This window comes from Nelumbo lutea, chromosome 4 (genome assembly GCF_056320005.1).
Source record: "Nelumbo lutea isolate HS-2025 chromosome 4, American lotus-T2T, whole genome shotgun sequence".
Taxonomy (NCBI): Eukaryota; Viridiplantae; Streptophyta; class Magnoliopsida; order Proteales; family Nelumbonaceae; genus Nelumbo; species Nelumbo lutea.
This window is the reverse complement of record NC_142687.1, coordinates 38,181,468-38,196,398: the sequence shown is the minus strand read 5'-3', so window position 1 is coordinate 38,196,398 and position 14,931 is coordinate 38,181,468.

Genomic DNA, 14,931 nt, shown 5'->3' with positions numbered 1-14,931 from the left:
CACTAAAACTTTACAATAAACTGCTATAAAAAAATCACTTACTCTTGCAGATATCTTGTCATCCAATGATGTGGGCTTTAAGGTAATGGAAATAAAAAGTTAACCCACCATATGGTAGGAATAAAGAAGAGAAAACCATTTGCTACCTCAATGATCAAGAATTTAACCAATGAAAATAGGTTAAAAATATTTAAAAAAAATAAGAAAATAGTTTAAGAACATAAGATGTACTTTCAATTTTTGAAAGGGTAAATTGCTAAAACCTCCCATAAAATTTTGTATCATTGTTGAACCCCTAAAGCCTGGTAAATGCAATCACCTCCCATGAACTTTTTGACAAGTTGCAAGTATACCCTTAAAATAATCTAACAAAAAGCACAAAAATGTCCAAAATACCCATGTAGTTACTTTTAACCAAAATGTTTATTTTCCAAATTTTTTCTTCGTATCAATCACTACCCCGATCCCTTCTAATCTCTTTTTTGGAATTGATGTATTTTTCAAATTTGCCCTTCATAACAATTGCTCATAGGTAAAATTGCAACTTTAAACTCTCTTTTTGTTGTTCATAACATTTATATTGTTTCTTATGTATAAACAAGCCTCAATAATAATAACATGGGAACTTTGGACATTTTCATGCCTCTTGTTAGAGGATTTTACAAAGGGGATCTATTTGCAAATTTGTCAAGAAGTTTAGGGGAGGTGATTGTAATTACCAAATTTCAAGGGAAGTTTGGGCAATGGTCAAAAACTTTAAGGGAGTTTTGAGCAATTAACATGGTTTGTTTTTCAATTATTGAACAAAAAAAGGGAATTTTGTGTATTTTTCCTAACAAGCATTAAATGGGAATGTTAAATAATATTTTTCCATTGACTTGTTTTAGAATTATGAACAGAAAGAATGGAGTTTTGTGTCTTTTTCATAATAAACATTAAATGAGAAAGAAATGTCATTTCCTAATAAGCATTAAATGATAAAACAAAATAACATATTTACCATTGCTCCTTCTCTTATTCAAACCTTATAGATAGGGTATTTTAGTCTAGTGAAAATTCTAGAAGCCAACCACATTTATTTGTACTTTTATAAATAGTATAGATAAGTTTAGTTGAGCATGTGTGTACTATATATGGGATTAGGGTTGTTCACGAGTCAGGTTTGGTTGGTTTACTAGTGTTTTTTCAACCGACCCAACCTAGTCGGGTTACCTATAGATTAAACCGAAACTGACCCTCTATTAAGTAAAACCGACTTGGTCGGTTTGAGTCGATTTGGGTTTCAACCAACTCCAAGCTTGCACAATGCACATGAAATCAAGTGCTAATAATATATATATATAATATTTCATAATATATTTTCTAAAAATATATTTAAAACTGAAAATATATATTTAAAACCAAAACATATATACAAATATATCAGAATATATATTTTCTAATTTCTGGAAATATATATTTCGAAAATATATCTGATATATTTCAGAATATATATTTTTAGATATAATATATATATATATATATTTATTTATTATTTAAAACTAAAATATCCATATTTAACAAATATTTTTTTTATAATATATAATTTTTCAGATAACTCAGTTCAGTTCGGTTTGGTTTTGATTTTCACACATGAAAACCAAAACTGAACCGAATTATCGGTTTACTCATCTTTGCAACTCGAAACCGACTAGTAGTGAAGAAAAACCGACCAACTTGGGTTGGGTCGGGCTGGGTTGGTCGAGTTGGCCGGTTTGGATTTATTTGTGAATAGCCCTAGTAGGGATGCAATTTGGATAAGCCTAGCCCGAGCCCAAACCAACCTAGCTCGAAATTTTACACCGGTGGGGCTTGGATTTTCGGTCATTGGGCTAGTTTTGGGCTTACGAAGTTGGGCTTTTTATTTTTTGGGTTGGACTTGGGTCTAGCCCTTAGGTAGCCTAAACCTAGCTCAACTATACACATTCATACATACATATGTATATACATTTACCTATATACATACATATTTGCATACGTATTTACATATATACATACATGCATATGTGTGTGTGTATATATATATATATATATATATAATTTTAGAGCAAGTTCATTGACCAAACAAAGCCCAGTCCGGGCCCCGAGCCCAACCCAAGTGCATCAAATTATAGTGCGGGCTAGGCTTGGGTTGGAAAGATCAGACTTGACCATGGACTCGGCCCAGGCTCGGGCCTTAAGCCCAAATTTTAGGATTAGGCCTAGGTTGACCATAAACCCGACCCAACTTGCCCAATTTGCACCCGTATGGAATGGCATAGATTGGGCTTGGTACCTCTATTTATTTAGCGGGGTTTGGTCTAATTTGGGTCAAGGAAAATCCATACTAAACATGACGTGTTGATATCCCTTAATATAACCCTAACAAATAAGGATACAATTGAATTGAGCTTAAATCGAATAGTTCGGACTTGAGTTCAGTGCTAATTTGAGATTGAATATCAGGGTAATATATCATAAAAATATAATAATTTTCTAAGCTTTCAAGTCAGAATTCAAACTTATCAAAATTCAAATCAAACTCAAACTTGAATATAAGAGTATTTTAATTGAATCGAGCCAAGACACGCTGAAGTTTGATTCAGCTCGATTCAATTGCACCCCTACTATCAATGCCATTAGAGTAACTAACGGGTCAAATTCAAACTAGTTATACCTACATCTCATAGTGGCCATGCTATTATAATGGGCTTGGACTGCCACATATCATGTCCTTATAGGATTGGGAAAATTGGGTCGGTAAACACCTAAAACAAATCTGGGCATGCCCTAAGCTACTAAATCTAGTACATAGAAAATCATTTGCCATGGTAACCCACCGAAGTGGATCTTGATTTGCATGAGAGAAACAACTAGGTCCGATGTTGTTTGCCAAATTGGATGTTTGGTGACCTAACAAGAGTAACTTGGTTTTCCAAATACCATTCTTTAACGAGTTATCATTGGGTGTGCTTTTTGTTGGGCTGAAAGTGGGAAAGACCCATACAGTGCAAACACTAAGGTAGGTTGTTCATCTGATGCTTCCTTGGTTTTGTGAGACAATTAATTTGGTAGGTGCCATTGCAATAGAGTTTATGATTCCAATTGAGGGAGGTGCACTAGTAATAAGTTGTGGTTTTTTTGGGCAGGATTGTTGACTGAAAAAATATGATCAATGGTAATCCAAGAGTAATGATGGATGACTGATGTTCTAATGAAGCATGAAGCATTTTGAACCGGAGCTGTGAAGGGAAGACATCCTCATTGAATGCAATCATCATCAACACAATGTAAATCTTATTCCATATGGGTTGGCTACATGAAAGTATCATAATCGTGTCGTTAGGTCTTCAATATGTAAAATAAATGACTTCTGGGGTTTAGCCCATTCTCAGGGGTTGGCATGCCTAAGACTGATCTCCTGACCAAGAAAATTTGTATGGGTTCAAAACACCTGATACATAAGATGCTTGTGAGGCTCACTAGCATTCAACATGTTTGATCACATGCCTCCAAAATAAAGCGGGTATTGAGTGTGAGGCTTACACTTTGTATCCTTTGAAAATCCAACAATCCAATTTATGATGAGCATATCATCAAACTTTGTTGTTCATACTCTCACTTAGTGTTCTCTTTCATGTACTAGTGCATGGAGGGATTTGCCTTTGGACCAAATAGTAAGGGTGTAAATTGAACTGAGTTAAGCCAAACTTCAACATGTCTTGGCTCAATTCAACTAAATATTCGATGAGTTTGAATTTGACTTGAAATCTTGAAAACTATTATATTTTTATATTTTATAAATATATAATATAGTTTAATTAATTTATTTATTTATATCAGCTAATGAGCTTTTAACCTAAACTTTTTATTGGTTGAATTTGAGTTCAAATAAGTGAATAACTAATTAAACTTGCCCTGAGATTTGAACATTTGAACTCAATTAGAACCAAACTTGAATCGAGCCTAAACAAACTTGAGCTTGAACTGTTTTAATAAAACTTAATTCAATTGCATCCCTACCAAATCGTTCTTATCATCCAAAGGAAATCTAGGTGTAACTGATTTTATTTATTGAATGAAGCATGGCTTTTGCCTCTAAAAGAATGGGATAAATATATGGTCACAGAAAGGAAAAATATTGGCATTCATTGACTTAGAGTCTTTAAGTTATACTTCGGATTTATTGATTGGGAATATCTTATATTAAGAAGATTTATCAAAAAAATAATAATCTTATGTTAAGAAGGATGAAAAATATACACCATCAAAAGAGGGGGTTTAATTGTTAGAACCGAGGCAAGCAAGCAAGCCAAAACTAATTGGTGGTTTTAGATGCACCTGCTCTCTACTAATATTTTCCTTTAGCGACCATCTATTGAGCGTTGCTCAGTAAACTCTATTGTCAGCTCGGAAGGAGAAGAATGAAGAATCGATTTGAAGGACAAGAAGGTGTAAGGAAAAGACCAAGAAGGAAGACAATGATGGAGGAAAGATGTAGTAATAGTCTGTTCAGGAAAGTGGTCTCTAATGATAAACAACTAAACGCTTTTGGAGTGCTACAAAAGGTGAGGAATTTCTAGGGAAATAATAAGTATGAGGTGGAATGGCTCAGGGAAGAGGTATTGTGGATTACCTTCCAGAAAAAAGGATCTTGAGGTGTTTCTAAGGCAATAGTTGTGGACCATTAAAGGGTACCTGATCATCTTCAGAAGATGATTTCCGCAGGCAAACCTAAAGGAAATAAGTTTCTCGAAGATCACTATTACAGTCCATATTTTGTGTGCACCATTGAAGAAAATGTGTTGGGAGTAGGGTGCAAAGTTGTTAAGCTGTGCGGGGGTCCCACTAAGGGAAGAGACTGAAGACTCGAAAGAGGAAGAAGGCTCGCCGTTGTGGGATAGATTGTTTCGTATAAGGCTAGACTCAATATAAACTCCCCACTCGCTTTAAGAAGGACTGATGTGGAAGAAGATGGTGTAGAAAGCTGGTATGATTTCCAATATGAAAAGCTGCCCATATTTTGCTTCAGGTGTGGAGTTATAGGGCATAAAGAGTCGAGTTGTGAGGTAATCTCGGTAGAATAGATGTTGGATCAACTAACGAACAAGGGAACTAAAGCATATAGACCTCATCTAAGAGCGATATTGGAGAAACATGATTTTAAATTTATAAACCGAAGAGGGAATAATGGTAATAGAAGGTCAAACGCTGAAGCTCTAGGAACAAATGAGGTAAGGGATGAACGAATCAAAGCTTAGATCATGTTTCATGAAGTTTAGAATCAAGAGATTCCCCTTGCATCACCAAAACATGTCTTTGAGAGGCAAGTTATCCCATCTACTAGTGATGTGGTAAAAAGATGTTTGTTTCAGGAGAAAGGAACTACGGAGATGGAACCAAATGCTGCTGAGCAACATTTTTTACTGATCATTTCACCAGAGAAGACAAAGTTTGGCTGAAGTGGGAGAATAGATGATCAGGGTACGGAACTCGAAGGGACAAATGAGGAGCTAGTGATGGGGCAGTCCCTTGTCAAACTAGGAGTGGGGCAGATTTGCATCAGTCAATTTGTAGTACAATTTGAATAGGTGGGTTCTAGATAGAAAACTGAAGTAGTTAGAGAAGAATCAGGATAAGGTTTGGAAGATCTTGATAGTATAACCTACTTAACTCGAAAAAAGCAAAGGAAATGGGCTTTTGTTCAATTTTGAAAAAATTTTAAAGGAAGGTGGGGTTAGTTTAGAAAAAGGACAAGTGGGGTCATAATTAAGTATTTGGTGGAGTCCAAACTGGGAGGCCATGGTTTAATATAGGGTGGTCCAACAAAAAAAAAAGAGAATTAAAACTAATCTAGAAAGAGAAATGTAGAGGCTCGATTTCTTTCATGCTAGTAATAGACACAACTCAATTGAGGAGTCGATCAAAGAAAACGAAAATGAAAGGGAACTCTTCGATGTTGATGATTTTCTAATAAATGAGGGTATAGAAGAAGAAAGTTTTACTAAGAAAGGTAAAGAAAGTAAAGCCTTCCTTGATGAAGAGATGCTTATGGATGTTGAGACAAGCGAACATGATAATCAAGCTAGAAGTACTGTGCATAGTGAGGTAAGTTTTTCTTGTTTTAGTGGGTTTTAACTTTGATAATATTTTTAAAGAAGACAGTGTTTCTTATTTTGATACTAGGAATTACTAGTTCAGATTACATGGAAAAATCATAGGTAGAAAAAAGGGTAAAAATGGAGGGAAAATGTCATTGCCTACTCGATTAGGTGCAAAAAAAATTTAAGGAAGTGAAGAAAAAAAAAAAAGAAAATTTAGAATGGGAAGTCGTTTTGGGGCTTGTTTTACTAAGTGGTTCTCCCACCTTGATGTGGGTCAAGTTAAGGTAGCAAGGAAAAAAAGAAAAATTTTCAAAAAGCAAAAGAAAATTCGGTGAGTTGCCCTTAAGTTAATAAATGCTTTGAACTCCTTAATAGGGGTTGAACCATGGTTTTAAAAAATGACTCGGAAATGGAACCGTTCTAGCCACCGGTTTTTGGGATGACGGTTCAACCATCCGGTTTGAACGGATGGCCCATTCTGACAAAAATTTAAAAATAAAAAACGGCCAAAAATCATTGAATGGGTCGATGGATTTATGCTTCAACCACTCGGGCCAACGGGTCATTGACTGATTCAACGGTTTTGGGTCAAGGATCGGGTTTGGGGTAAAACAGAACCAGTTGCCTGGATAGTTCCTGAGCCGAATGGTCCAACCATCTGGGTCAACGTGAATTTGAAAACCATGGTTTAAACCTTAAGAAGGGTGAAGTATATGGAAGGTTTGAGTCTGATATTTGGTAAAAGAAAAAATTGTGATATACAAAATAAGTGGGTTTTGGACCTTGTCCCAGAATAGGGTCCAAGGGGAAATGAAGATCTTAAGCTAGAACTACTAGGGGATAAGGTCTCCCTTGACAGATCAAGCATTAAAAGAGACCTTGTCTATTGAGAAAGCAGATATAATTTTCACGATGGAGACTAAAACTAATCTAATATATTATATAAGAAAAATAAAAAAATCAGAAGTTGGTCATGTTGGGGTGTTGACTCGATTGCTTTGAGTGGGGGTCTAGCTTTATTATGGAAATAGGATAAGGAACTAAAAGTACTTTATGTAGATAAAATTGGGGAAAGTTGGTTTTGTACTTTCATCTATGGTGTACCCAAAAAAAATGAAAAGAGATATTTTGTTGAGATATGGAATTTGTTATCGCCAAAGATCAAAGGTCCTTAGTTGTTTTTAGGGGACCTAGATCTGATTTTCCATCATTTTGAGATTGAAGGAGGTAGAAGATGTAGTGATTCTCCACTTCAAAGAAATAGAGATTGCATTAGTAGTTGTGGACTTCAACCTTTAGCTTGCCATGGACCTCCTTTTACTTGGTCAAATAAAAGGGAGGGTGATAATCTTATCAAATCCAAACTAGACCATTCTTTGAGCCATAGAGAATGGTTAAAAAATTTTGAAAACATTTTTTTTTTTGTAGAGTTCTTTGCTCAATAGGTTTAAATCATGCTCCATTATGTGTTTCTATAGAGAGAGAGGCTAAGTGGAGAAGGCCTTTTAGATTTGAAGAAATGTGGACAACTCATGAGAAGCGTGAGAGTTTAATAAAAGACTGTTGGGAGGGAGCAATAAGAAGGTCAAATCAGTTCCAGCTCAGGTAGAAAATAAATATTTACAAGAAAGTTTAAAAGACTGGAACAATAATGTTTTTGGAAACATAAAAGAAAATAAAGGAGATAAAAGAGAAAATTCTTTTAGAAGAAAACGAGTTTTTGAATCCAGAAGTGCTCAAAGGATTAGAAAATGAATTGGGAAGCCTGTTGAAGAGAGAAGAAATTCATTGGCATCAAAAGTCAAAAGTTAACTGGTTTGATTATAGTAACAAGAACACAAAGTATTTCCATGAATCCACTTTGAGAAGAAGGGCCAAGAATAGGATAGTCAAGCTAAAAGATTCTTTGAGGAAGTGGATTAAAGGTGACCAAGAGGTTGAATAGTTAATAAATAAGCATTTCAAGGAAATTTTTAAAACTTCCCACCCAACAAACATAGAAGCTTGTTTAGAAAATTTGAACCCAAAATTTAGTGAGGATGATAGAAAGGAGCTAGAGAGAGAGGTCTCTAATGAACAAATCAAAGAGGCTCTTTTTCATATGGCTCCTAGAAAAGCTCCTGACCCAAATAGATACCAAAATTTCTTCAATAAAAAATTTTGGAATGTAGTGGAGCTGGATCTTATCCAAGTTAAGAATTTTTTTCAACTTAGGGTAGATCTTAAAATAATTCAATTCTACTTTATTGGCCCTTATACCAAAGGTTAAAAACCCTGAAGTACTTGGACATTTCAAACCTATTAGCTTGTGTAATACTATCTATAATAGTCCGTTTGGTTGCTGGGAAAGGATGGGATGGGACGAGAAGGGATTTTTTTTTCTCAATCCTGTCACCTTGTTTGGTTGTTGAGACCATATATCCTACCAAATCTGCTTCCTAGTGTTTGATTGCTGAGAAAATTTTACAGGATTGTTGGATCCATCCCAGTTTGACAAATTCATACATTCTTCAATTTCACATCACAAGACTTGTTTTGGGGAGACATGGTGACATGGCATAATTAAAAATTCCTACATAGTAAATATATATTATACTTGAAATAACAGAAGCAAGCTACTAGGTTTAAGGTAGGATAACAGAAGCAAGTACCAATTGCATCATGGAGTACCACATCAATGTATTTCCCACATTAAACTAACAAAAGTAGTAAAAAGTTGAAAGAAAAAGGAGTTTCAATTCAAAAATATGCATCTAAACATCAAATATAGTTTATAAGCAGGAAACTAATAGCCATCAGTTTGTACAATTAGCAAAGGATTAAGTTTCATAATTCAAACAGGTTGGAAAGACTCTCCCAAATACCATCTTGTGAATTGGGATCATATTTGTAAGTCTTAGTCCAAATGTGGTTTGGGAATAAGACATATAAAGCCTTTCAACTTTGCTTTACTAGGAAGTTGGCTTTGGAGGTTCTCTGTTGAACCAGATAACCTTTGGGAGGCTAGATTAATACCATTGACTTACGACTGTGGTGTGTGGAAAGGAATCTATTAGGTTTCCACACATTTCAGAAGGTGCATCAGCTACAAAATTGGAGATGGTATAAGACTCAAATTCTGGTTAGACCCCTGGATTAGGGATCACACTCTTATAGAGTTGTTTCCAACCTTGTATAATGTAGCAACAGACAGGGAAGTCTTGGTAGCTGATTCTTTTTTGATGACTGACAATTGCATTTGTTGGACTCCTTTAGGGGCTTTAATGATGGGAGCTTTAGATAATAACATATCTCATTGTTCTGCTACAAAACCAATATTTAAATATACAAACATAGGGTACAAGCAAAGGAACAATAGGATTTTTTAGCACAAAGCTTCTCTGAAGCCGAGGTCATCAATTTGGCTATAGGAGTTATGAGAAGTTGGTTGTGTATACATACTGTATTTAAAGATGATACTTTTAATAGTACTTTTTTGAGGATTGTATTTTCTTTAAGGTCATTCTTTAACTTCTCATTGTCCAAATGACCTGTTTTGCTTTAATACAACTATAGTTTATATTTTCTCAAAAAAAAGTATTAAAAGCATATCAGCATCATATGATTCATATCCTATCTTATTTTCTTAAGAACAAGTTTTTTTGATATCTTAACCCTTCAAAACACAAAAAATACATTAATGAGCATATCAACATTTTGAAATCATGTCCTTTTATCATTTCTGTGATGATGAAAACATTCACATATGAATAAATATCAATTAGGAAAGAGAAAGGTTATTCATCCATGATACCCAGATTCTTATACAAGAGTGCCTTTATGTTAGATACTTCAATGTTTATATGTAAATCCATACTTGACACCTTGCTTAATGGTTGCCTAATGGTTCATCCATAACACCTTTATGTCAGATGCAACACTTAGTTCACCTTCCCCCCCCCCCCCCAAAAAAAAAAAAAGAAAGATAAAATATATTAACTAGAGCACTAGTAGATGCATGTTTTTTCCTTATTTTTAGGGATTTTGATAGGGCGGGCTTGATGCTTTTGGGTTTGCTATTGTTGGGTTATTCCTTATCACCCTGCTGTAATTTCCTTTTTCTTTCTCTCTAATAAAGTTTTAATTTTTATTTATCTTGAAAAAAAAAGAGTACTAGTAGATGTAGGTATACATTTTAATGTGATAGTTAGCCGATGTTTAGAAAACACATAGAGGGGGGATATCCTAATGCCCACGAAGTAATAGACTTTATGAGAAAGACAAAGGGCAAGAAGAAGTAGATGGCAATAAAGCTAGATATGAGTAAGGCTTATGATAGAGTGGAATGGTCCTTCCTAAAAAAGGTATTTCAAAGGTTAGGTTTTGGAGAGAACTGGATTTCTTAGATTATGGAGTGCATCTCTACGGTGACCTTTAGAGTTCTACTAAATGGGGTACAAGGACTAGTTTTAAAACTAGAAAGGGGGTTAAGGCAAGGAGATCCTCTATCACCTTACCTCTTCCTCATTGCTATAGAGGTGTTATTTGCAAACCTAGGAAATTTAGTCCAAACAAATCAGATTTAAGGAATTAAAATGATTAGGAACTGTCTGGTTATCTCACACTTGTTTTTTGCAGATGACAATTATCTGTTCACTAGGGCAGTTCGAAATGAAGGGCAAGCACTCAGAGAAACTCTCCAAATTTATGAGAAAGCTTTGAGGCAGCAGGTAAACCTCTGGAAAGTTACGAAGAAATTTTTGGTGGGAGAATGAAGAAGAAAAAAAAGTTCACTAGGTTAGTTGGAAGATAGCTTGTAGAAACAGATTGGATGGGGGGAGGGGTTTCGGGGAACCTCACTATTTTAATTTAGCTTTACTAGCTAAACAAGCTTAGAGGCTTTGCTCAAGGGAGGAAAGTCTTTGGACAAGGATTATAAATGCAAAGTATCTAAAAGGAGAAATTTTTTGTAATGGAACTTCACTAAGAAAGGGTCTTGGGATTGGCAAAGCCTCCTTGCTACTAAGGATATCCTTAAAGTTGGAGCTTGTTGGGCAATAAACAAAGGGGAAATATTAAAATTTGGGATGACCCTTGGCTACCTGGAGTTTCAGAATTTAAAATATAGGGACCAAGATTTTAAAACAGCTCTCTACAAATTATAATGGACTTGATGAAAAATAATTTAAGAGGGTGACAAGAAGATCAAATCAGAAACAACTTTAGTGATAAGTTTTCTAACCAAATTCAAAGTATTCCTCTAGCTGCAAGGAATTGGGATGACAAGCTAATGTGGATCCCAAATAAGGATTTGAACTTTTCAATAAGGTTAGCCTATTGTGTGGAATTTCTTTAGAAGAAGAGAAATTTCTTTACAAAAACAACAGTAGAAAGAGTTGTGGAAAATTAAAATTGACACAAAGATAAAAAAACTTTATCTAGAAATGTTGTTGGGGAGTAGTTGTTGTAAGGGAGAATTTATGTAGAAAAGGTATAGAGATGTTTATTAACTGTCAGATTTGCCATAAGGTTTCTAAAACAATTATGCATGCTCTTTTTTGTTGTGACTATGTTAAAGTAGTCTAGTTTGGGGGTACTCTGAATGTTAACTCTTATTCCTTCATTTCCTTTGGTTCATTTGATAATTGGACAGCTTGGTTAAAAACTAACAGTTATACAATGGGGGAAAAGCAATACTATTGCCATGGATGTGAACAGAATGGTAAGGGAGAGGAGCTGGATTTCCCACAAGAATGGCATCCTTCTTCCCTAGCCATTTAAAAAGTAAAGGAGTAGGTTTTTTTGAAAGCACCAAGGACTGGCACAATCAAGACCAATACTAATGGGAGTCTTTTTTTTTTTTTTTTGGAGAAATCAAAGGCAAGCTTTGGTGTGGTTATGAGAGATTCCTCTGTCACGCTTTAGTAGTTGTTTTATGGTCAAATTCAGGTTAGCTCTCTAATAAGCTGAGGCAATTGTAGTCTTAAATGGTTTAATATTGGCTTTTTTGCTGAACTCAAGGAAGTTTTTAATTGAAAGTGACTGTAAGAATCTCGTCAAGGCAGTAAATTTTGGTAATCTCTTAGTGATTGGGGAAATCTCGTCCAGGTAGTAAATTTTGGTAATCTCTTAGTGATTGGGGATGCTTTATTTTTTGTGTAGAATATCTTGGATTAGGTGAAGAGTAGAAACTTAGAACTCTGTTTTGTTAATAGGTCATGAAACACAGTAGCTCATACTCTTGCTCAGAAAGGTCTAGTAGATTTTGATTTTTTTTTTGTAGATAATATCCCTTAGTGGATAAGAATCTTAGTGGAAAAAGACTTTGTGATGTAATTTTTTTATTGAAATTTCGTTTTAGTACAAAAAAATTGGTGGATTATTCTGAATCTGTTCCTCACTTAGTGCTCCTTACATCAACCTTACAACATGCCCTAGCTGCACATCAGGAACATCTCCCATATCTTATCTGTTTTTATTTATTGAGAGATGCTCCCAATACATGATGGGATGTACAGTGAAGTCAATGTGATGTATGCTTTGAGAGGAACAATTCTTGATTATTTGGTGGTTGTAGGAGATGCTTGTAACCTTTGTCACATGAGAATTAGGTTTGCTGAATCCTTGAATTTACTTGCAATTTCCTTGCCCAATCAGCATACTAATTGTGGATGACTCTCCTAAAGTTTATTATATACTCAATGTGCTTATTCTTGACACCAGATCTGATCCACTTTTGTGCTGAATAAGCCATTGCAAAAGCAATACCTTTGTTACAAGTGTTTCATTATACATGTATAACAGATCCACGTGCAATAGAGACACTCAAGTTCTTGACACTTGGCACACACAACTGATTGCTTATACAGTGATTTTATAGCAAAAAAGTGTAGTAGAACCAAACTATTAAATATCTTTGTATTGCTCATTTGTTTTGTGGCAAAAGGTTGTATGTTGAAGCTTGAAAGTTGGCCCCAAAACAAGGAATAAAGGGCCCGTCTGGGAGGCAATAAGTTGTTTATTGAATTGTATTGACTGAATTGCTTTCAAAAAGCTATCAAAAATGGCTCCATTAGAAAGTCAATTTCTCAACTCATGTAAGTGTATTTTTACCTTTCTAAATTTTTCATAAACATAGCTTCACGACTTTGCATCTAGGGCCTAACTTGCAATGTTTAGAAGCCACTGCCTAAAAATCCTAGAAATTATATATATATCTAGGTTCAGTGAGCCATAATCAAGATTACAAGCAACTCGATTGGCTTAGCCGTGGATGATATGGTGTTATTAAGGCTTAAAAAATAATTATCTTGATGTAAATCATGAGTGATCTATTTATTTTATTATGATATTGTCATGCTACCATTCATCGGTCGGGCTTTTGCTTTTTATTAACATAAAATTTTCAGGCCCAAGCCCGAGCCCGGCCCGACCAATGGACCTAAAACATGGGTCTGGCCCCGACTCTCATAAAAAGCACAAAGCTCGACTTGGGAGTCTGAGCGCTGGTGCCCTCTCAGGATTGAGAGAATGGTGCCTGCTGAGTTTGCCGATTCATGGGAGCCTGAGAGTGAGAATAGAAACTGAGAAAGTGAGAAGATAGAAGATGACAATAGTGCCAGCCAGAGAGAGAGAGAGAGAAAGAGAACTCATCGCTCGAGAGAGAGAGAGACGATCTAGATCTGGTGGCACCAGCCGTCGGTGCCTAAGTTCATATCACTCACCGTTCTGGTGGTGCCAGTTGGAGAGAGAACTGAGAAGATAGAAGACCTAGTTCTAAGAAGAGAGAGAACTAAGAATGAGAAGAAAGAAGATGAAAATGGTGCTAGCTGGAGACAGAGAGAGATCACCGCCGAAGAGAGAGATGACTACTTCTAGTGGCATCAGCTTGGGAGTGTTGGTTCCCATTTTATATGAGAGAATTGAAGTGGATGGAAGGTGGTGCAAATTTTGCATCCATTTTGGGATTCAGAATTCACAATTCTAAGGCTCCGGTGAATATGAGACAAAAAGTCAAAAAAAAATCAGGAAGAAGTATAAATCATAATTACAATTACTTCCAAGTAAGGAAAATCTATGCTACCATAAAGACATGATAGGAGGACATTGACCAATCAAAACCCTTGTAAATTTGATAAATGATGACCTAATCACTTTTATGATATCGTTTGATTGATCATAAATTTTTCAAAAAAATTCTAAACAATATTAAAACTTTTGGGTTGTGTCAAGTTAGTCCCCAACTTCAAAATGTGCCTTTACAGTACCTTGAAGTTTTAAATTATGTCTAATAGGTACCTACTGTTAGTTGATTACAGTCAACACTATTACGAGACATCAAGTACATATTAAATAATTTCAAAATGGCAAAATTACTCTATATGATATTTTTTGACCATTTTACCCATTTCATTTGAGTGTTAGACTTGTTCATGGGTCGGGCCGGGCTTTCACTTTGGATTAACAGAATTTTCTAAGGCCTGAGCCCGAGCCTGGCCCGGCCATTGGGCTTACAACTTGGGTCCGAGCCCGGCCCTCATAAAAAGCCTATTAGTCCATATTGTTAGCAGCTGAATAGAGAGAGAGAGAGAGAGAGAGAGAGAGAGAGAGAGAGAGAGAGAGAGAGAGAGAGAGAGAGAGAGATTATAAAGAAAAGAATAAAAAATGTATATCTTAAATTATAAATAAATATATATATATATTTTAATAAATATTATATTATTTATATATTTTATATAATATATAAAATACATATATAATGCTGAGTCGGGCCGGACCGGGCTCGAGTCAAGTTTTTTGACAAATCCTGAGCCCAGACTGAAACATAGTC